Raw genomic sequence first — 21,639 nt, 5'->3', positions numbered from 1 at the left:
GTTAGCGTCAGAAAGCCGCAAGTGCTGAACTATTTTGTCTTTTGAGCTGCTGATGCCACAAGTTTCTGTTATGTTTTCTGAGTTTCATCTTGTTTTTTCCCTCTGGGTCTACTTACATAACTTTTCAGGTTTTGATAAACACTCCTGAATGTGCTGCTTAGAAGACGCTATTAACATGCTAAGAACTTCTGGAAAGAGAACAATAACAGAAAAAGAGGATCAATTCACAGCTATACGGTCTATATGTTGAAAATCCCCCACAATAATTTAGCACAGGTATGAATACACACCTCTGGGGGAATGAAGAGACTAACTTATGCCATGCAGATGCTTTCCACTGCTTGATGTTGCTGCAGCTGTACAGTCTCAACCCATCATTACAGCACCTTTAACTCTGTAACACTATGCCTTTTATTCTTTCTTTCTCAAAATGATGAAAAAAGGCACCTGCATGCTTCTTTCCAAATGCCAGCACACAATTTGTGTGTTTTATACTGTCTTGCACATAAAATAAGATTTAAAAAAAAAAGAAAATTCGGAATTGGAGAGTTTTTTTGCATCAAGTCTGGACTGCTTGGGCAAGTCTTTGTACTGTTTTCCTTTTTCATTCTTTGCCAAACTTGTTTCTGTTTTATAAACTGTTTAATGCAACAGTCTGCTTCTTTTTTGTGTTACAAGAGACCAAGGACTCTTATCTACAGATTTACATATTTGTTATGATTCAAGCGTTATTTCTACTAGCCAAAATAATTTTTAAAATCCACATCTCATTTTCTTGATCTACATTTTAGTGTACACATCTATATTGTATGAAAACAATTGCCTTTAAAGAGTAGTCAAAATACAGCAGCATGCAAATTTTAAATTAATAGCTACACAAATTTTTGTTCTCTTAAGAATTTAAGATTACTTCAAGCACCTCTCTGTTACTGTGGAGTGCTGTGTCCAGTTCTGGAGCAGGCTCTGCTTGGTGGTATCCAGCAATGGGACAAGAGGCCATGGGCAGGAACTGATCCACAGGAAGCTCCTTCTGAACATGAGCAAGAATTTCTTCACTGTGCAGTGACCAAACACTGGAAAAGATCACCCAGAGAGGGTGTGGAGCCTCCCTCTCTGGAGATATTCCAGAACCATCTGGACACAATCCTGTGGCCTGTGCTCTGGAGTGACCCTGCTTGAGCTGGGCGGTGAGACCAGATGACCAATCGTGATCCCTTCCCACCTGACTCATTCTGGAATTCTGTGACACTGCTATACTTCCTAGTGGCTATTGAAAGAGGAAAAAAACCCCAGGTCTCTTCAAATGCCACAAAGAAATGAAAATCAATGTTTTTACAATAAAAAGTTATGTAGTGTTTCTACACTGATCATCCTGGAATGATCATCCTTAGGTTTTCTCCACTTTCAACTGAATTTTGGAGGAAGGACACAGACAAGTCCCATGGGAAAAAAAAAAATGTTCCTTCTCCTACCAATCAAGAGGGAACAAAGTACACTCTGCTTAAAGATGATGCATTCTGCACTTTCCAGAAAGAGGAAATCCCCTGGGAGTAGTGCATACATTTTTTATAGTTTTCTGATGAATGGGTGATGCACTGGTATAAAACATCAGCAAAAATCCCTCCCACTGATGTGCTTCCTCTGATGTCCAGTTGGTCCACCAATGTTTCCTCCTCATCCCCCAGTGCTTATTTCTGATATTTTCTGTTATTCTGTTTGCAAAACTGAAAAAAGAAGCAAATAGGAGTACTAGATTAGAAAAGGCAACAAACTTTTAAATGTAGTGCGTAACATTAGATTGCTTGCAGTTTAACTTAATGCTGCTTCCAGCAGGCACTGCTGAAAGGGTCTGAGCACTCAGGCGTGCAGCTGGCCCCATCACAGGTGATAGAGCTGCTTCAAAATGATAAATTCTTTTGAAGGCAAGTATAAAAAAGCTTTGATTCATATACACTGAAACTTGTTATAAGTAATGAATGATTTAGATGGAACACATTTAGCACTGTCTCGCAACAAACATTTATTACAAACATACCACAACATCTAAAGCAGTGGCAGATAGCAGACCATCAATCAGAGCAGACCACCAAAACAAATTGTGCCTCATAAACTACTTTAATATGTCACACAGCTTCCAAATATACATCACTGACCCATTTGTTACAAAGCCTGGGCTACTTTTTCACTGACAAGTCAACGACATTTGGTATTTTCATTTATGTGCGATATCACAATGAATCTAAGGACTCCATTCACCCAAAATTAGGTTCCTGCGAGCACTGGCCTTTAATGCTCCCCAGGCTTGCACAGTTCTGCACACACAGATCTTGGTAATGATGCCTGTCTACAAAGACCCATTTGCCAGTGTACTTTGTGTACTTTAGCAGCATCTTGCTAACTATTTCAAGTCCTCAAGCTGCAGTTCCCTCTATACCCATGCAAAATTTATGGCCCATACTGATAAGAGCAGGCAGCAGCACAGTAGCAGTTTTAAAGGGCATATGTTACATACTGGAGAACACATTTTTCAACTCATTTTGAAAAAGTAATTAAGGAAGGTGTGTCTACTTTTCTCTTTCAATATCAGCAGAAATGCTTATAAAATAATTCTACCACAGAAAAGCAAAAAATTAGCTCATTATATGTTTAGTCTGACAGCCTGTACAGGCTTAAAGCTTCTGCATTTAGATCTAAGGTCTGTGCTAAAGCATAACTAATATAAAAAAAAATTTTTTTTCAGTGTGAGGATTAATCAAACAGTGTAAACCACCAAAGATGAGCACCTCATCCTCCATCTCAATGCACTTTTAGAGGTATAAATGGCAAGCCATGCTTCAGAAAAACGCCTGAGTGCTGCAAATGCAAATTTAAGAGCATGGATTTCACCCAATTTTTAAGAAACCTATGTCAGAACAAATTGTGCTGAGTGGAGGATTAAGCAATTAAAGGTCTTGTATATTAGATTTCCAAAAATCTGTACCGGATTTCCTAGTCCAACATCTCTTCTTGTCTCTCAAACAGGACCGGAAAGTGTATAGCTCACATAAAGTTTGGTGTAAACAACCTAAAGGGATTTCCAGCTGCATCCCATAAATTCAGATCACTGGGATAATGAGCTACATGGTCTGATTTCTCGCCAGTGTATGTGAAATGCTCTTTTGCTGCTCTGCCAACTGCTGCTGTACCAGACAGAGAACACATCTGAGGCAACAGGAGCTGGGCAGGACATGGAGCAGCAGCACAGGCTGCCCAGGGCTGTGAGCAAACAAGCAAAGCTCTGCCAGGTCAGTGCTAGTGCTGTGGTGCAACCTACTGCACACAACTTTCAACTCACATGCTTCCCAACAGATTCTCAATTATGCATTTTAAACACAATTCCTCACACATTCTTTACCTTGATGCCTTGGGAGGCTGACCTGAAACAGAGACTGGACAGAGCTAGAGAATAAAGTGGGTATTTATTGAAAGGCCTTTAGGATACACCTTGGGCAGGACAGGAGCCTGACCAGGGCTATACCCAAGGTCACAAAATGGACAACCAGTCACAAGGTCTCACACTTTTATAAGTTTTGGTCCATTTGCACATTAGAGTTTAATTGTCCAATTACAGCTCCAGGTTGTGAAGTCCCATCCTTCTCGTTTCCTCTCTTCAGTCCACCATTGTTAATGTTTCTGGGCCTGAAACTTGTACTCATTGTCCTTGGTCTTCAGCAGGAAAAGGATTTGTTTTGTCTACCTACTCTGCGATGAGAGTTTACTAGCACTTAATATGAAGTTCAGAACTACACCCCTAGGCAACACAGAATTTGAAAAACATGAAAGCCAAAACTTAAGGCATCAACCTGATACTTCTCCTGAACTGAGCTTTGTAACTGTCTGAAGTTTTAAGGAAGTTTGCATTTTTATCGGGTATTTTTTAGTCCTGCTTGGAAGGCAGTGATACCCCTGTCTCATTTATTTTTAAGTATCAAAAGTTACTATTTAAACCCTATAATGTGTCATTGATCTGCACGTTAAGCAGCCACTGAAATCAATAACCTGTTCAGTGTAAAAAAAAAAATCAATGGTCTGGTATAATCCTAAATAAGTATTCTAAACACAAAACTCTGTGATGGCACTTTGATTTCAGTCTTTCATGTATGGCTACTCAAGCCAAATATTCATTAATGTTATACTTGTACAAAGAAGACAAGAAAACTGATAAAATTAATGGCAGGTGCAGTGGCATTAGTGATGTGAGTATTGTAATTAGTCAAAACACTTCTAACACTTTTAGAGGATATTATAGGAATAGATAAGACAAGATATGATCTTCCTAAGTACGTGATGATAGGTCTGTATATCCTAGATTTATGCCAAAGCTAACACAAAGTATTAACTAGCTGGCACCTATTATGAAGGCTGAATAGCTCTGTATCATGTCGAGATCCAAAAGAACACTCATCTGCAATATGACAAACCATCATGAAAAATTTGGGTTATAAAGTCTGAAAGAACCATAAACGGACAAAGAGACAAAACATCTACCTGTTTAGGTTGTGTTTCACTGCCACTGCCCGCTTTGTGGACTGAAAGTATCCCCAGTGGGTATCCCCAGCAATTCTGCTTTCACAAGGGGTTTCACGAGCAGCTCATGGGAGCTGCTCTGCAAACCTCTCAGCAGACAGAGGAAGTACACACAGCCCTGGTTCAAAAGGAACATAATATGTCATGACTTAATAGTGTTTGATTTCTCCCCAGTGGTTTTTAAGGCTAGAGAGTTGACCTCCTTCCTCCCTTGGTGCTTGACTGTTGACATCTCCATGTTCTTTCTTGATTAACCAAACCTCATCCTCCACTTTGTTCCTTAAACCTGGTTTTTTAAAGTGTGCTCTTACTGCTTAAGAAAAGGAAGAAAAAAGAATTGGACAAGGCAGCTACATAGAACACTTAGTGAGATTGGGGGCTAAAATCCCACACCAGGCTTGGCAGCTGTGATAATGATGTATAATTTAATTGAAGCTATACTGTGAGCCTCAAAAGGACTTCAGACCTTTTCCCATGTTTATATATTATTCAGGCTAATGGCAACCCTGAAATAGAAAAAGCTTCTTATCTCTTAAAACTTTTATTGCAGTGAGCTCAAAATGCACAAAGCTGAGTGCTGGTCTGTCTGCTTTAATGCAAAGTGAAAGGAGGCTGCTTCCAGTGCACTTTTGCATCACTGTCTTGGCAAAAAGACAGATGGGACTGGATGCCTTAGAAACCAGGGATGCCATGGCATGCACGAGAAATTTAAAGGTTTGAGTTATTTCTATACTTAAAATATGTTCTCTACGTCTGGCCATTATTTGTTTTCACTTCTTTTTTCAACACAAGTACATAGAAAAAAATATAAATCCCATTACACAAGACAAAAATCTATAGCAATCAATACAAATGGCATCTCCTTTGCATTTTGTGCAAGTTAAATGACACATCTTGGTGCTCATTTAATGTTGTTAACAAAAGACTGGTTCTACAGGGTTTTTGAAAACTAACAGGATAATTTACGGAAGGATGACAAGTGGCTTATTAGCAGTTGTGTTATCTGGTACATATTCATGCTGTAGACCAAGCAGCATAAAATAATCACTCTTCAAGCTAGTCTTCAGTCTATGCTCAACTTTCATGTACAGCAGAAAAGAGGAATAAATCAGGAATCTTCATAGGAAAGTTTTTGCTTCCAGCCATTGTTGAGGCCATAAAGCAAAATTGGAACTCAACATAATATATACAAGTGCATGTGCCCACCTAAAAATTAATACACATATAATTAAGGTAACCCCAAACCACATCTGCGGAAGAGGATGGTCACAGAAAGCCAGTAAGGAATTCTTCAAATCATTTTCCTTTCAGAATGCAAAGCAAAATTTCCCCCTGTGGTGGCTGTCTATAGGTATCGCGGTGATCGATGAATCACACAGCTCATCGCGTGATCTCTCCCAGTGCTCAAAGACAATGCCAGTGCCATTAATTCAGTCACTGCTGAATTTCTGCTGAGGAGATTATGAACAGATACATCCAGAGCTGGCGACTGCCCCCGCCATGAATCAAAAATGTGTACTGCTAAACTGATTTAAGGCCTCAAACTACATTATCTGTAAAATGAAATTACCATGTTCTTTGTTTGGAAAGGGAATTGAAAAGACCAATATAGATCAAGTAAATTTACATGCATAATACATAACATTATCCTGTGTTCTCAACACATCTTACTTTCTCTACATGAGGTGCACTTTTTGAGAGCACATGCAAGCTTTTGTAACACAGCTTTTGTTTAAACTAGGCTTTAAACAAGTTTATGAAGCAGCTATAAATGTTGGAGAATTCATAAAAGACAACACATCCTCTGTAATTTGAATGGTACAAAAACTCTTACCAATTGCTGTGTTCCTTTCAGATTAAAGACAAATAATAACATCATATCAAAGAGCACGAGAAAAGAAATTAGTCAAGATACTGACCCATATTTTCCCAGGAATATATATTAAGCCAAGGCATATTATCAGGAACAAAAATGTGTCTACATGTTCCTCATGATGTGTTATATTGTCTCTAACTCTCTCTGTAGGACTAATTCAAGGTAACATGTCTTACGAGTAGTTTTTCCATTTAAATACAGTGAAAAAAACTATTAAAACTGATTGAAATTGTAACTCTGATAAATAACCATGTGTAAAAGGTCTTCTAAAAATTAGAAAATAATTGATAAGCAGAAGAAACTGTGCACTGAATGTGAAGATCAAAGGAGATGAGAAACAACCTAAGCAACACACATATAAAACTTCCAGTCAGTCACTGGTGCCCAGGAGCTGTAAAGCAGCATGAGCTCTTAAGAGTGATATTCTATTAGTGTTGGATTTTAAAATATATCCTATGCGGGGCTGCTGTAGAAAGAGTGAGGTGAAACCATGTTAAACGGAATTTATCCTCTTCATGGCAATAGAGCCAATGCATTAACCAGTCAATTAGGAAAAGAAAAATAAAAAAGAAAGTAGAAAGAGTAGATGTTCTCCCTAGAAAATTGAGAGATTGAAATTAAGTATTATGTCATCATTATCCAAGAAGCTTTTTTCTCAGAGTACCAAAAACTGAGACTTTGCCCTGATACACGGCAGAATGTCTCTGTCTCCCCATACTGCATCAGGAGGCTCCACCACTGACTTTAGAGAAGTTCCTTAACAACTCTACTGCAATTCCATTCTTAAACTCCCACAGTCCTGGTCTTAAAAATATATTTTTCCTTTCAAACAATATTCAACAGCATGAAGGAACTGACTAAACAAAGCTGATTTCTTTAGTTCTCCTCCCATTTCCCTTCTGCTGATCTTCAACACTCAAAAGCAGGAGATTGCAACTTTAAAAATAAAAATGGAAATTAAAATTCAGCAAAGCATAGAGTCGTTCTTCTTTTTCTTCCCACAGTGACTACCAACAACTAGAACATTACCCAGATTTCAAGACTGTCACTTTTTTAAAGCAGAAGCCAAAAAGTCTAGTGATGGGAAAAAAATCAAAATTGCAAATTTGAAAACCATCTTTTGTCCAGATTTTTAATGAACTTTATGTCTTCCACTATTTTAAGTATATATTTGTTCCTTTTGTTATAAAACACATATTATTAATCTAAGTTTTATTGAAATTTATACATAAATCGAAAATTATTGAATTAAGGGATTCTTGACATCAAAGCAACAGCAATTCATTAAAACATGTTCTCTCTTACTGCACAAACTTATCTCAAGTCTATGGATAATCAGAAAGATAATTAATAGCTCAGTCAGACCCATTGAGGAATGATGGATGGCAAGTATGAACTGTAGACAAATTCTCAAGCTTTACCACAATCACCAGCAGTATTAAATCACCATAACTAGTGGGAACTGCAGCAGTGTCACAAATTTTTCCTCTGTCTTCATCAGCCTCAGGACTTCTCCATGCTCTCATATTCAGATCAGTTCATCCCCAACTGATCTGATCCGTTTGTAGACAAGGACTACCCACCCAGTAAGAACTGTCATGATTGATTATCAAATAGATGATGACCAGCTAAGACTCAAATGCAGATTCTCCTCTCATTTGAAATGGTATAATTCTAGAAATTTCAGAATTACTCCTGGCCTTAAGAAAAATGCTGAGCACATTTCAGATCCCACAGACACACCCTGCTATACAGAACAACACCACAGTTTTTCTCAAGCAAGTACAAGAAAAAAGACACAATCTTATATTTGCAGACGACACTTAAGCAGGGGTATCCCTCAAGGGCTATTTTCTGTGTAATATGCTAATATTTTAAGCCAGAAGCAGCAGATTTGGTATCTCCACTGCTTTCCAGAGAAATGCTAAATGTAGTGAGTGAAAAACAGGCTCTCCCTGCCTCTTTTCTTAAGATAAAAGAAATTAGGAACATTATCTGTGGTTTCTCAAAGTAAGCACTAATTGCACTAAAATGATGATAATGGAATTCAAAATTTTAATATGTCAGGAAGACTTAAAAATATAACTAAAGAACATTTTTTGACAAACAGAACCTAAGACTTGATCTTGTTTTTATTTGGGTGTGTCTGCCACTGGTTTTCACTCATCCAGTCCTGCAGTAGCTTTCTGTAAGATTTCTAAGGAACCTTTGCCTTCATGGGAGAAGAAAGTCGGTGACATGTCCAAATAGCATCAAAGTTGTCTCCCAGATTTTCTATAATTAAACAGAATAAAATCCCTCAATATCTCTCAAAAACATTTTCTCTGATTTTCAGAAAAAGTTTGTGGGGTTTTTTTTCTCATTTCTATTTTCCTGTATCAAACTTTACATAGATTTCCATTTCTTCTCTCAATAAGGTTCTAAGCAGTGGGTAAACCATTTGCTGCTTTACTCCTGTTTACAGAACTAAGGATCCCTTTTTTTCTGTTTTACCACTGTCAGTGCAAAGGACCTACCAACTAGGTTAAATTACCAAACCAGAGGCACTAATCTCAGGCAGTGTGGTAAATCTGTGACTTTTCTCTCTCTAAACTTTCAAAATCTCCCAGTGTACTTTTAATGAACACACAAAGTCCAGCAGGTAGAAAGTTAATTGTTAATTAAAGCAATGTGTGGTGCTAACGAGAACACTTAATCCAGCTTCCTCCATAGGAAAGACAGTTGTTGGGGGTTAGGTTTGTTCCTTCTTTCTCTAAAGAATTTTTTCCCCATAAGTTACCAAGGAGACCAAGTGTTGGGATACTTGAGAGTACTTAACCGAAACAAAGAGGTGGACAAAGTTGGAAGGGGGAGATAACGCAGGTAAAAGACAGAGCTTGAGGCAGCTGTGGGCTCAGCTTTTTTCGGCGTTTGGGGAGGGAGAGAACGGCTGTTGCTGGCTGGAGGAGTTTCACTGTGGCCAAAGGGATCCAGTCCTGGGAAATCTACTATCACCGGTTCGGCCTGAATCCGGAGTTTTCTCTGCCACCCGCGGAGGTTGGGCTGGCCCTGCCTCGCCTTCGGCTTCTTTGGCGCTGCTCCTCTTGCTACAGTGTGACCCTGCACCCCCTGCGCTGCCGGGACATCCTGCCATCCCAGCTACCAGCCCGAGACTTTCCACTGTTTCAGCTTGGTGCTCTGAGGATCCTGCAGGGACACCGAAACCAAACTGCCCTGGGTTTTGTGAAACAAAGCCCTCAAGGTTCTTGGTACTGTTTTTGTTTGTTATTAATGCTGTAGTTGTTTGGTGGGGTTTTTTTTGTGTTTGTTTGCTTTGTAATACATACTAGTAAAGAACTGCTATTCCTATTTCCCAAATCTTTGCCTAAGAGCCTCTGATTGTAATTTATAATTGAAAAAGAAAAAAAAAAGGGGGGGGGGGGGTGGGTTACACTCTCCATTCCAAAAGAAACTCCAGTTGTTTGGGGTTTTTTTATTACCTGACAGATACCTGTCTTCCCAAACCAAGACAACAGTGAAGAATTTTCTGTTCATTTTCTGTTCATGGACCACCACAGACCCATCCATGCTTGGAACCACAGCAAGAATCTCCCTGGTGATGTCTCCTCACAAATTATATGAGTGCAGAAACCACAGGGTTGTGTCTTAGGCTGACAGGGAGCAGGAACGGTGTGAGGGGTGTTGGCATTCAGAGGATGTAGGAGCCCAGAGTAAAGAGGAGGGTTACATTTAGGCATATGAAAACTGGTTTTTATGTGGGCCGAGAGTCCTTGTCATTGGGAGTTTCTGCTGAGTGATCAGCATCTCTGGAAACAAAACTGAATTTTGTCTCTCTCTCTCTCATTTTTTCCTTTATTTTAAGTTTGGTCATGCAAGGAAACACAGTAATGGAAAAACACTGGTTTTGAGGGAAAACCTTAGAAAAAAAAATTACTTCACTTCTTTGTGCAATATAGTTCTGCAACCATGAAGTTGTTTTACTATTTATCTAGTGAAGCTGATGCAGTTTCAAACCTAGTAGGATGAAATCTGTGCTAGGATGAAAGCTAACATGACACAACTCATCCAAGAACAAGATTTTAGGATTCAAATATAAATGACTGAAAAAGTAATTTCTTTTGAAGATACTCTCACTGTTGAACAGAAGCTCTAAAACAAGAGCTTTACATTTGGGTGGTTCAAGCAACATTTACCAAAACTAGCTAATCTGTAAAAGCATCATACATCCCTGCCCCCAGTTCTGAATGTACTAAGGAAAGAAGTTTTCATGAGATTATTATTTTCATGAGCCATATTAGTAATGGCTCTTGAAAGAAGTAATGTGCTCTGAGTATTCCTGAGATCATGCTTTGATGTAAAAGATCAATGGTGTTTAACTGATGAACAACATTTTCTTTGAAAAATTGTAGAAAGGGAATGCCAAAATAACATTTTCTCAGCCATTCTGGTATGTGTTTAAGCCTGTTCATCAGTTTGAAAGTGCACATCTCATCTGTGCTCTTTTAACACCTAAAGGCAATGTACACACATTCATTTTATTTGTGGACAAAAGTAAAGAGAATATACTTGTGCTTGCTGGTTTTCTAATGTCAGTGATGCTTTATGGTTGTTCCAAAATCTGTTCAACACCAAAAAAAAAAAAAAAAAAAAAAAAGGCAAATAACCAAAGGAGAGGAGCCTGTATGCATGGTGGATGAAGTGTTATTTAAATATTCCTTTTGGTTCATAACTGTTTGATCAACATACTTTTTAATATGATAGCAAACATTTCAAGCAATACTCCAAGCACGGGATGTGGACATAGGATTCAAAGGAAGGTGCCACCTTATTAATATTTTTTTCTGGATAGTCTGGAGCTACAGGGTGAAGTCATGTGTCAACTTGAACTAACCTAAATCAAACCACGATCCCAATCTCTTCCTTTGTGGCCATATCCCCCTTCTGTAACAAGCTCCCCTGTGACCCAAGAGTGTGCAAACGAAGAGGGTCACATCAGATAATTAATGCCATCAGCTGAATGAGTGCCATCCTCTCTTATCTGTCCAGTTCCAACCTGGATCAGCTCCCTGAGCAGAGGTGCCAGCAGATGTGCAGGAGCACCAGCGCCAGTGGAAGACTCAGAGGGAGATCCTGCAGACAGGACTCTTGGAAGTTGAAGGAGACTGAAAACCTGGCTCAGTCTGAGTCCATCTGCAAAGGATGGCAACCTCTTCTCAATGGTGACTGGAAACACTCTCCCAGCCCATGATTTGTTTGCTTCTGGTTAGTTTTGTGGCAGCACTGGTCTGCTCTTAAGCAGATGTTGCACTTCCCCCACACTGTTCCCCTTGTGACTGAAAAAGCCATATCGTTTTCCCTCCCCTGCAGCTGAGAAGAAAACTCTCACAAGCTCAGTTTTCCATTGGCCCCATCTCCATTGCCTCTGCATGTATGCGACTAAATACAGGTTGCCAAACTTCCATAAAGTATTTCAAATGTCTTCAAAGAGATGAAAAAGGAATAAATATATATTACATTTATTCCAACAAAATATGCGCAGGAAGCTTCATGCATCCCCAGAGCCCTTTTGAATTCAGATTCTACTCTAAAGAAAGTGGTGTAAAAGAAGGTGCAAAAACTTGTTTGTTATCACAGGATAGAGGTTGAATCTAGACTTTAAAGAAAACAGAAGACTAAATAAAACCCAGTTAATTTCACAGTCACTCTGTATCCAAATAAACCTCCTTTTTTCTTTCAAGAATATTCGAAGCAAAGCTATTAGAACATCCTTTAGCACATCAAATCACATACTGTGTGTAGTCATATGCTTTATATACTTGTAGTCAAACTAAAACTGCAGATCCACACTTACAGTACTCAGTTTCTAAAATTAGAGTTTTAGATCCTTAGCTATGCACAAGCCACCTCCTCAAATCTATCGAGCTTCCTCTGAAGTTAAAAAAATTGTGAATTTCTTACTACTCAAAATCAGGTTGCTTATGTGAAACACAGGGAGATACTTTTAGGACCCTGAATCTGAAACTTTTGGTCAGCATTTCATAAGCTTTTCCAATGGAAAAGAGCATGGCAGCATATTTAATCTTTCATTATTTAAGAAATACTGTTAGTCATACAGCATGATATTAAAAAATAATTCATGCAGTTTATCCTTGAAATGACATGAAATAAATTACTTAAATTAGATAAACGGCAAACTATATAAAGTGTTATGCTTAAAATCACATAAAGTAAACAGTGAATCATCCCAGCACAGCTGGATCTGCTCTACAAGTGCTGCAACTCAACCACACGTCAAAAGCTCCACATCCAACCAGACCCCTCATGCCTCACAATTAGTCACACTGAAATCCAGGCGACCTGGGTCCATGTAAACGCCTCCTATCTGCTTTCATTTATTTAACATTTAAACTAGTGTTGTTGTACCACATGCACCCTAAATAATACATGAGCTGATCAATCTGTGGAGAGACTGAATCTGAGGCACACAGCTTTGTATCACCCTCACCAGTAAGTCCTTGCCAGAGACACTTAGGATTTCTAACACTGGTACCTTTTGCTATAAAAATGATTGAACTGCAGCAGAGCTGAAATTGGAACTGAAATATAAGGCTGGACCACTGGCATAATAAACTTTGATTTAGTCATTAAAGAGATTATTGCTTCACTTCCCTGTAGACAGTAAGGGCAGGCACCACCTCATATAGTTCTGTGGGGTGATGCCCCGTGGTTGCATTTTATTTTTATTTCTACAATTTGATCATAAGTAAATCACGTCACTCTGAGTTCCCAAAATGGAAATTCTTTTGGTGAAGCACAAAGGAGACGTGAACAAACAAGGCTTTGGGGAGAAGGCACTCTTTAACCTGAATTTTCCAGCCCTAGATGTGGTCCTTTCCCTCTGAAGTCTTTTCATCTCCAACTCCTCTCCCATACAATACAGAAGGTTTTTTCTTTGCTTGAGAGGCGTTGCCAGCACTGATGACAGAGGACTCTCATGCCAGGGCATCCTGGGGTGTGCACAGAGTCTCTCTGTAGCCCTCCTGAGACTCAGCTCACCCCAAGGACCACCCCAGAGCCACCTCTCAGCTGGGGTGGGTGCTGCCCTGGCAAAAGGACCAGATCCTGTCACAGAGACCACTGTGTGAAGAGTCAGACTCTTCAAAGCTGCCCAGCAGCCTGAATGGGCAGAGTTTCCCCCCAGTGGAATGCATGAGTTGTTTCCAAGATGAGTAAGGGTTTTATTATGTCCTCCAAGACTGGTGGCTATCCTAATGGTCTCACTCTCTCTCTCTCTGAACTTCTCTGCCACACAGCCTTCCACACAGTTAGAAACAAATGGGCAGCTTACTTCCCAGCCTACAAATTCTCCCAGATGCCACTGGACAGACACAAAGCATATCCACATGCATTTGTTTACCTGGGTACACTCAAACCTTCCCCCACCCCCCTACGTATGACCAAGATATATGACAAACGGAAAACACTGTTGAAGAAATGCAACAGAGGAATTCAGAAGGGGACAGGCATTAGCAACACCTCAAATCTGCCTTCTTATTTAAGATAAACTCAAACAATACTTAATATTTTCCTTTTCCCAGTTTTTTGGTGTCCTTATTACAAATCCTTCTTAAACTTGAACCATGGTGTGTTATTTCAGCTTAAAGGGAAAAAGATACTCCAGCTGATTTGTACTTCCAGGTTGTGCTTTTAGACTCCAGTTTATCTTGATCATTAGTTTATAAATCCCAGTTTAAAGCACATTTAGAGACTGCATTCCAATGGATCGTTCTGAAAGGTTTTCTGGCATGCAGACATAAACAGCTAGAAAAGAAAATGGTGTCTTTGTATTTCTCTGGACCCACACACAGGACTCATTTCACTCCCTGACACCTAACCTTGCAACTACATCAGGAGCAGTTTTCCATCCATAATTCCATTCTGTTAGTTCTATGTGGGTGACCATTTTTCTTGTGTCCAGTGAATTCCGAGGAGAAAAATACAGGTGGAAAAGAGCTGGTTTTGTCATAAATACAGAATTATACAGAAAGACCACAGAAAGTGTCTTCTCAGAGCTTATAAATTCAGCAGTGAAGTTTTTATTTATTTTACGAAAAAATTTTCCAGATTCACTAACTTGCACTGATCACGGCCAGGCCTATAGACACAAGGCCTACACAGATACCAACATTTTCCAAAGATGCCTATACTTTGCAGCCCTTTTGAAACAAAATGTGGTATGGAAGAGCTAGAGGACGGTCTAAATCAGCTGTTGCTATCCACCATGCAACTCACTTCAGCATAATGAGTCATGCAATTCCTTTCCAGCTGCACATAACCAGCTTCAACCTTCCCCGCTGAACAACAGAGCTGGAAGCTGGTATGCAGGGCTCCGGCTGTCTGGAATCTCTTAAAAATAAAAATAAAACCAAATCTCTGTTGCCATTTTGGGATGGACTTCCCAGTGAGCTGCAGTGGAGAAGTCTGAGTGCTGACCTCTCACCAAGCGACACCATGAATTCCACGTGCACACCAACACAAACTAATCTCGTCACTGAGATAAAAGCAACAGCTGATCCTCAATGGTTAATGGAAAGGGGAGGTGCACATGTTCTGTTTTGGAGGTCAGAAACACTCGGACTACATAACATTACAACAGCTGTGTTCTGACACATCCTGAACTTGGAGCTTTCCCCAGAAAGCAGGCATCCTCTTCAAGTCACACAGCACTCACAGCAATACCACAGGACAGCAGGTATGCCCAGGTTTCTGCTGATTCAGAGCTCCAAGCAAACAAGACAAATTGCTTCTTAACCTCCTTGAAACAGGTATCTTCCTTATGTTTTGTTTCAGCTGCAAAAAAACATTTCGTAGAACAGCAAAAGCCCATATTAAGATATTTTCTGCAGTCAGGTTCATAGGTTATTTTCTACCCCTGATAAAAATTCAGCTCTTTACCTCTGCCTGAGAGTAGGTAAGAGACCAAAGCAGTCCAGCCCTCATTTACCAGATTTAATTGAAAATGGGAGAAAGGGAAAAAAGTTAACAGCATTCCTTAAATCCCAGGAACTTGACAGTGACATATATTCCTAAGTCACATACCTCTGAGAAGAGGTCATGCTGCCCAGAGTAAATAACAGCTTGTAATTTACAATGAGGATACCCAGCAGCAGCACTGTGAGATACATGTGATAATGTGATTTACGGGACCAGGAAATAATTTTCAGACATATGTGCTGCATTAACAATCCAGGTTAAGCGTGTGCTGCAACTTTTCCCTTGAAGGTACAGAAGGTGGAAGATTAAATGCAACAAAAGGGGGGGGAGGGAGGAGTCTCCTGCTGAGATGTTGTGATAAATTATTAAAACTTCTTTTTAATGTTGATGCTTCTCTTTAACCTCAGATCACAATACTGACAGCAGAGAAAAACTGGAAGTGCTATTAAAGCTGTGATAAACACACCATGCTGTGGCAACACTTGTAAGGGGGAAAAAAAAAAAAAAGGTAAAAAAAATCCTGGGGGTGCCTCCAATCAGCAACATCAAGAAACAACCAGGGAGAAAATATCAAACAATCTACAATCCACAGTCCCTCAGTCCAAATATTTATGAGATACCATTTATGCTCACTGAGCTATATTAGATTATGAGACCTCAATAACCTGTGTTTTCCATAAACAAATGTCATGCAAGGAAGCAAAACAAAGTGAACTTTATGAAAAGGCACATTTAGTGAACTGCTCACAGCACACACAGGGTAAATCTTCTCAGCAGTTTTTAACAGAAGAGAAAAATGGATTGCTGCCTTCAAAAATCATAAGTGTTTTCTCAACACAGCATTTCTTTCGATAAAGTTAATGCAATTTATCTTTATTAACACATCAACACTGACATAGCCAGTCAGCCAATTAGTGCTGCTGGCAGTGCATTTCACAACATCCATGTACTCTAAAAAAAAAGTCTGTCTAGTCATTTTTACCACATATACTAACAATTCTGCACTCAAAATAGGCTGCTTGTTTTCTTTCTCTCTTCTTCTCCAACACGGTAGCCCCCTTTGACAGGGTTAACATCACTTCCAATAAAGCCACAAGAGTCCCAGAGCCTCCATAATAAAAAGAACAAGCTGAATTCTCACAATCCAGAAAAACCACTAAAAATTATAAATGGCATGCATTTATTTGCATCAAGGCCCTAAACATTATTCTGCTAATGGTACAATGCAAAGCAAAATTCCTGCAAGGGATACATACCTTACACAGTCAGCCAAGCAAACTAACAAGAAAACAAATTAAACTCCATGCTCTCTTTTTAGCATCCTCCTGCAAGCCCACACAGCAACCTGAAATCTGAGTCACTCAAAATAGCAGAGGTATTCTCCTTAGATTACTTTCAATACAGCTTTTTAGTACCTTACCCAAACATCCATCACAAAACTTTTCCTTTCCACTTACCCCCCTTCCAGTGTTTGCCTTTGGTCCTGCTAAGCTTGCTCAGGGTTGGTCCAGAGAAGAGCAACATCAAAATGAAAAGAAGTTCAAGCATAGTGATTTTCCCCCGTTTCAGTGATGATAACATTTCCACAAGTTATTTTTAAAAAAAATATAAAAAAAGAAAAAAAAAATTAAAAATCTCACATCTTCTCCCCCACTTTGTGTTTACTTAGGGGAGAGTGATTAATCATTGAAAAATTAGAGCAAGGAGTAGCTTTGCTCCTCTCAGACGTTGAAGTAATATTTCAATGATGTAGCCCTGAGGAAAGCCACATTTCTCACTGATCCGATTTCTCCCACACAACATGCAGCCAGCACTGCTGCTACTACAGCAGCTATAAAATAATTTCTGCTCCTCACTTTGGTTTCTGTGGGAATATATTCCTCAGCTTGCAGCGTGAGCTTGATTGAAAATGATAAATACAGTAATGCTTGTGTCCAGCAGAAAAGAGAGAAGATGTCAGGATTGTGAAAAAAGATGAGAAGCAGTTGTACTGACAGCTTTAAGCCTGACTGTCTGATCCTAATAGCTGTGCAACCAACCAAATTGCTCTTTTAAGAGTAATAAGGCTTCAGTGAAAGCTGGTGTCACTGCCACTTGGGTAGGTAGTGCAGGGCTTGAAAATCACCAAGGAACCTGCTGGAGATAACGACTGCCACGGTCCCAGCTCCGAACGCAGAGGGCTGAGCAGAATACAGTATGCACAGGGAGCATTTAATCTCTATTGTGTGCAGGAGATTTCCTGCTCTGCACTGTGCCACTGCTCAGGACTTTGCACTGCATTTTCTTCAGGCTTTACTTCATATTTTAAACTAAAATACAAGCTTCAGCACACTAATTACTTGCAGCGTTTCTGAATTATTGCATGGGAAGAACCCTGCATGTTGTTTTCTTTTTTTCCTTTTTAAGTAGCAAACAGGAAGAACAAATCTTTAGCAGTAGCAGCAATCTTTTCACTGCACAGAGCAGCTATGCATTTTATATTTTCACACTACCTATCCTCAGAATCTCCAAAATCCAAGGGGCAGGACTACAAGGTGGAGAGGGAAGGAAAGAGAAAGGGGGCATTCAGTTATGCACACATTCCTAAAATAATAGATTGCAGTCAATTTTTCCTGTAATAGGTGTTACTGCCACAGAAATAATAGAGCTACTACCTACATCTCCAAATGTTTGTATTTAAGATACAAAATTACTCTGCTGATACCGGATCAGAAAAAAGAAAAAAAAAAAAAAAAAAGACTTTCCGTGTAAAATTTTGGATTTTCTTGAAGGATACAGTGAGAAAGATTTTTGACATTCAGACTGCTCAAACAATCTTGAGATGCCCAGTGCCTGCTTTAGTGTGCCCAAAATCTTGAATTCATCTACACTCTGGCATTTTGTTGTTTCCATATAAGCATGCAGCAGTCAAATCAGTGAGCCAAAAACCCTTGTGCTGTAGATTTAAATAAATAAATAAAAAAATCAATGTCTTTAGAATGACAAAGCAATGTTGGTCACAAATTCCCTGAAGTTATCACATTTCCAACCACAGACATGATGCCCTTTTCAGTGGAACATTAAAAGGATGGTATTAATAAATCTAAAGCCTTGCTTGTTCATCTGAATAAAGAATGATATTTTGACTGGTGGAGACAATCATGAACATCTGATATATGTTCAGAGATTTTTTTTTTTTAAACAAACAGTATGTCACATCACAAACCAGGAAATATTGGGATTTCACCACGACCATATCAATGACGAAAGATCTTTTAAGTTCTACAATATATTTATGGGCTTGTTAGAGGATGTAACATTTGCATTTAGACGGAAAACAAACACATGCTGATGTACAGTTCTTTATCCCTCTCTGCATTAATTTTTAAAAGTTATAAGACAGCCTACCAGATGCTGAGTCTGATACATCAAGGATGATGTTTATGGCTCTTAGTTGCCAAAAAATTAGGTCAGTATCTGTCACATAGAGTCACTAAGCTGTGGCTTCTGTTAAATTTCTCCATCAAGCCATTCTCAATCACCCACCTCATTGCTAATAACTAAAACACCATTTCTCCTATTTCTTTCCCAAATGTTACTGAAATGAGGCAGGGCAGACACTCATGTTTGTTTTGATTGCTAGCACCATGTAATGTGTTAAAGAACCAGAAAATCTTAGGAGTTCCCAGAGGTTTCACGATTTTTGCCTCCGGACAATAAGAAAACCTTAAACTAAACAACCCCCAGCCCCACTCTCCTCAGGTGCCATAAAGTAAATTCACTAACTTAAAAGTTTTGTATCAGAAAGCAAACACTTTCAATGTCTAAAACATGTGACAGTATCAGTCACACCTCAGAACTTTTGACAGATCATTGTCTTGGCCCTCTCTGCAGCCTCCCACATCCCTTCTTCAGTCTTTGTCTTGCTTTCAAATCTTATAATCCCCTGAAAGTTTATCACACTATCCTGGCTTCTACCCCCACCCATGAGTAAGTCAGCTGCTATGGGGAAAACTGTTCCCAGTGGTGACAGGCATCATTAAAAATATCCCCTTGTTCCCTATACTGCAGAAGAATTCAACCCAGCCTAGATACCTTTTCTTCTCAGCATTAATGAAACCAGTGGCTTTTGGAAGGTATGATGAGTTTCTGTCAACTTTCTGCCAGCCCTGACGTGAGCCTCCAGCAGCTCAGCAGAATCAGGTACTGCCTGAGTAGCAGCTCAGCTGATACAGCAGGAGAAAGGCAGGACCACCCTGGAGCAAAAGGAAAACCACCACAGCTGCTGGTCATGGCTGTGCTTGGTTCAGCCCAATGCCTGAAGTGCCCAGACTTCCACTCTGATGATGGTTTCCTGCCTTATTTTACAAAGGTAAGGTTTTGTATCCACTTAGGATTATATTAGGAGCGAGCAGGCAGACCTTCAAGGAAACACAGAGAAAGTGTTGTCCCTTCTTATGAAATTTAGTGGGTTTTTTTCCACTCATTTCCCTCATTTCCAGGTTCATAAGAATTTCAATTTTCCAGAGTTAAAATGGCTCCAGAGGAGAGATACGGTTTTAAGATTATATAAACTTTGTAGGATGAAACGTCAAAAAGACAAATAAAAGAAACCCAACATTTATTTTTCTTTCGAGTATCATGATTTTTAAGTCAACATCCTGTTTTAGAGATGTAAAAGGACTGATTTTTAATTCTTTTTCATGCTTTGACTGTGCAGTAATGGAAACAGAAAATTAACCAGTCTAAAGTCCACCTTTATCTCTGTTACTATTACAGCAAAAACTCCTCTGACAGGTACAAGAGGCAAAACAATCCCATGTGAAATAAATGCCCCGATGACTGTCTAGTTCCTTTTTTGATTCATTTATGCTTTTCTCCACAACCATAGGTCCTAGCAGTGAGTTCAACACGCTTAATTACTTCCTCTTATTTCTCTGAAAAGTATATTTGATAAATTTATTGAGATAATTTAGAGTTTTCCTCATTTAAAAAAATCCTCTTCGCCTTTCCTTATATTATGGTTTTCCAAATACCCTTCCTACAACTTACTCCAGTAAAAAAAGTAATTTCTCAGACCAAAGATTCCCACACTTACAAGTGCCCTTGCTGCCTTCACCTTATGTATATACAGTTCTAATTTAGTGTTCATGAGACGAAGTCAAGAGAAAAGCCTGCAGCATTCAGGATGAATTAGCAGTTGTATATTTTCTCCCTCATTCTGCTCATGAAGCCAAAGGGCAGCAGCTACGATTAAGCTGAAGTTATGCTTATAAATGCCTACAACATTAATGAATGCAGAGGTTCTTTGTAATTAACAGAATTGTTAAGATGTTTACTCAGAGGCAGTATACACCAGCAACCTAAATGACAAATCACTAGTGAGAAACTCAGGAAAAAATATGTCCAAGTTAGTTTAATCTGTAGTTGATATAATGAGCTATCTGGTCACTCTTCCTTTCCCTACTTTTTCTTCATTTTACTGATCAGTATCAGGCACAAAAGGATGCTTTTTATAAGAACTTGGTTAAAACCCTCAGGCTTGAATAAATAGCACCAACAATTTCACGGAAGCTTGAATATCAGAGGTCTTGTAAGGGTTATATTTTGGAGAGCTCTGCTGCTTTTAGACTGTAGGAGGCAGAGGCCTCAGCTGCTTGCCTACTGACATGTTCTTGGGCCCTTTACTTGCCTTCCAGATTCCATTTCACTACAGGGAAGTTTATGGACTTCCTCAAGATCCCTCAGCAACTGCAAGAAATAGCGCTCCAATCCAACCCAGCATTCAGACGTTTTTCATTGTATATCCTGGCACTTTATAATTATAGAATTGTCTTAACACTTGGAGAAGCTCAGAAAGATTAGCAGCCGTCATTCTTCCAGTTTCATAACACTGGACTATCAAAATAAAAAAGAATCAGAGCTTTCAGAAATAGACAGAAAAGGCTGTTTAGATGGTCATGACTAAGATGTGAAGGAATGGAGACAGAAGCTGAAATATCCATTCCCTCCCCCTAAGAAGTTACCAATATTACTTTTTTTCCTACCAATCTCCTCTTCCATCATCCCAAAGATCCCAAACAGCCAGCATCAGGCAGCATGAAAATGCCCATGACTAAATGAACTTTGCAAAAGGAATATAATCAACACCACTACAAGATGGAAATATCACATCCTTCATTGAAGGCATGAAGAATATTTTTCTGCTGCCTCCCTCACCATAT

At 39.3% G+C, this 21,639-nt stretch overlaps 1 long non-coding RNA gene across 2 annotated transcripts in view; it reads right to left on the bottom strand.

Annotated features, from left to right (window-relative positions):
* Nucleotides 1–596: 596 nt before the first annotated feature.
* LOC136304985 (uncharacterized) overlaps nt 597–21,639 on the bottom strand; it is a 170,811-nt gene continuing 149,768 nt past the window's right edge. Inside the window, exon 3 of one of the 2 annotated variants that reach the window (XR_010724947.1) lies at nt 597–1,724. This is a non-coding gene — a long non-coding RNA (uncharacterized lncRNA). Of the gene's footprint in view, nt 1,725–14,460; nt 15,293–21,639 lie in introns of those variants that run through there. The other variant, XR_010724946.1, reaches the window with a different exon arrangement.

Source organism: Chamaea fasciata, unplaced genomic scaffold (assembly GCF_029207755.1).
Source record: "Chamaea fasciata isolate MVZ Bird 193981 ecotype frontalis unplaced genomic scaffold, bChaFas1.0.hap1 SCAF_2, whole genome shotgun sequence".
In the NCBI taxonomy this organism is placed as follows: domain Eukaryota; kingdom Metazoa; phylum Chordata; class Aves; order Passeriformes; family Sylviidae; genus Chamaea; species Chamaea fasciata.
Note: the sequence above shows the minus strand (reverse complement) of the source record. Positions and strands in the feature narration are given on the sequence as shown.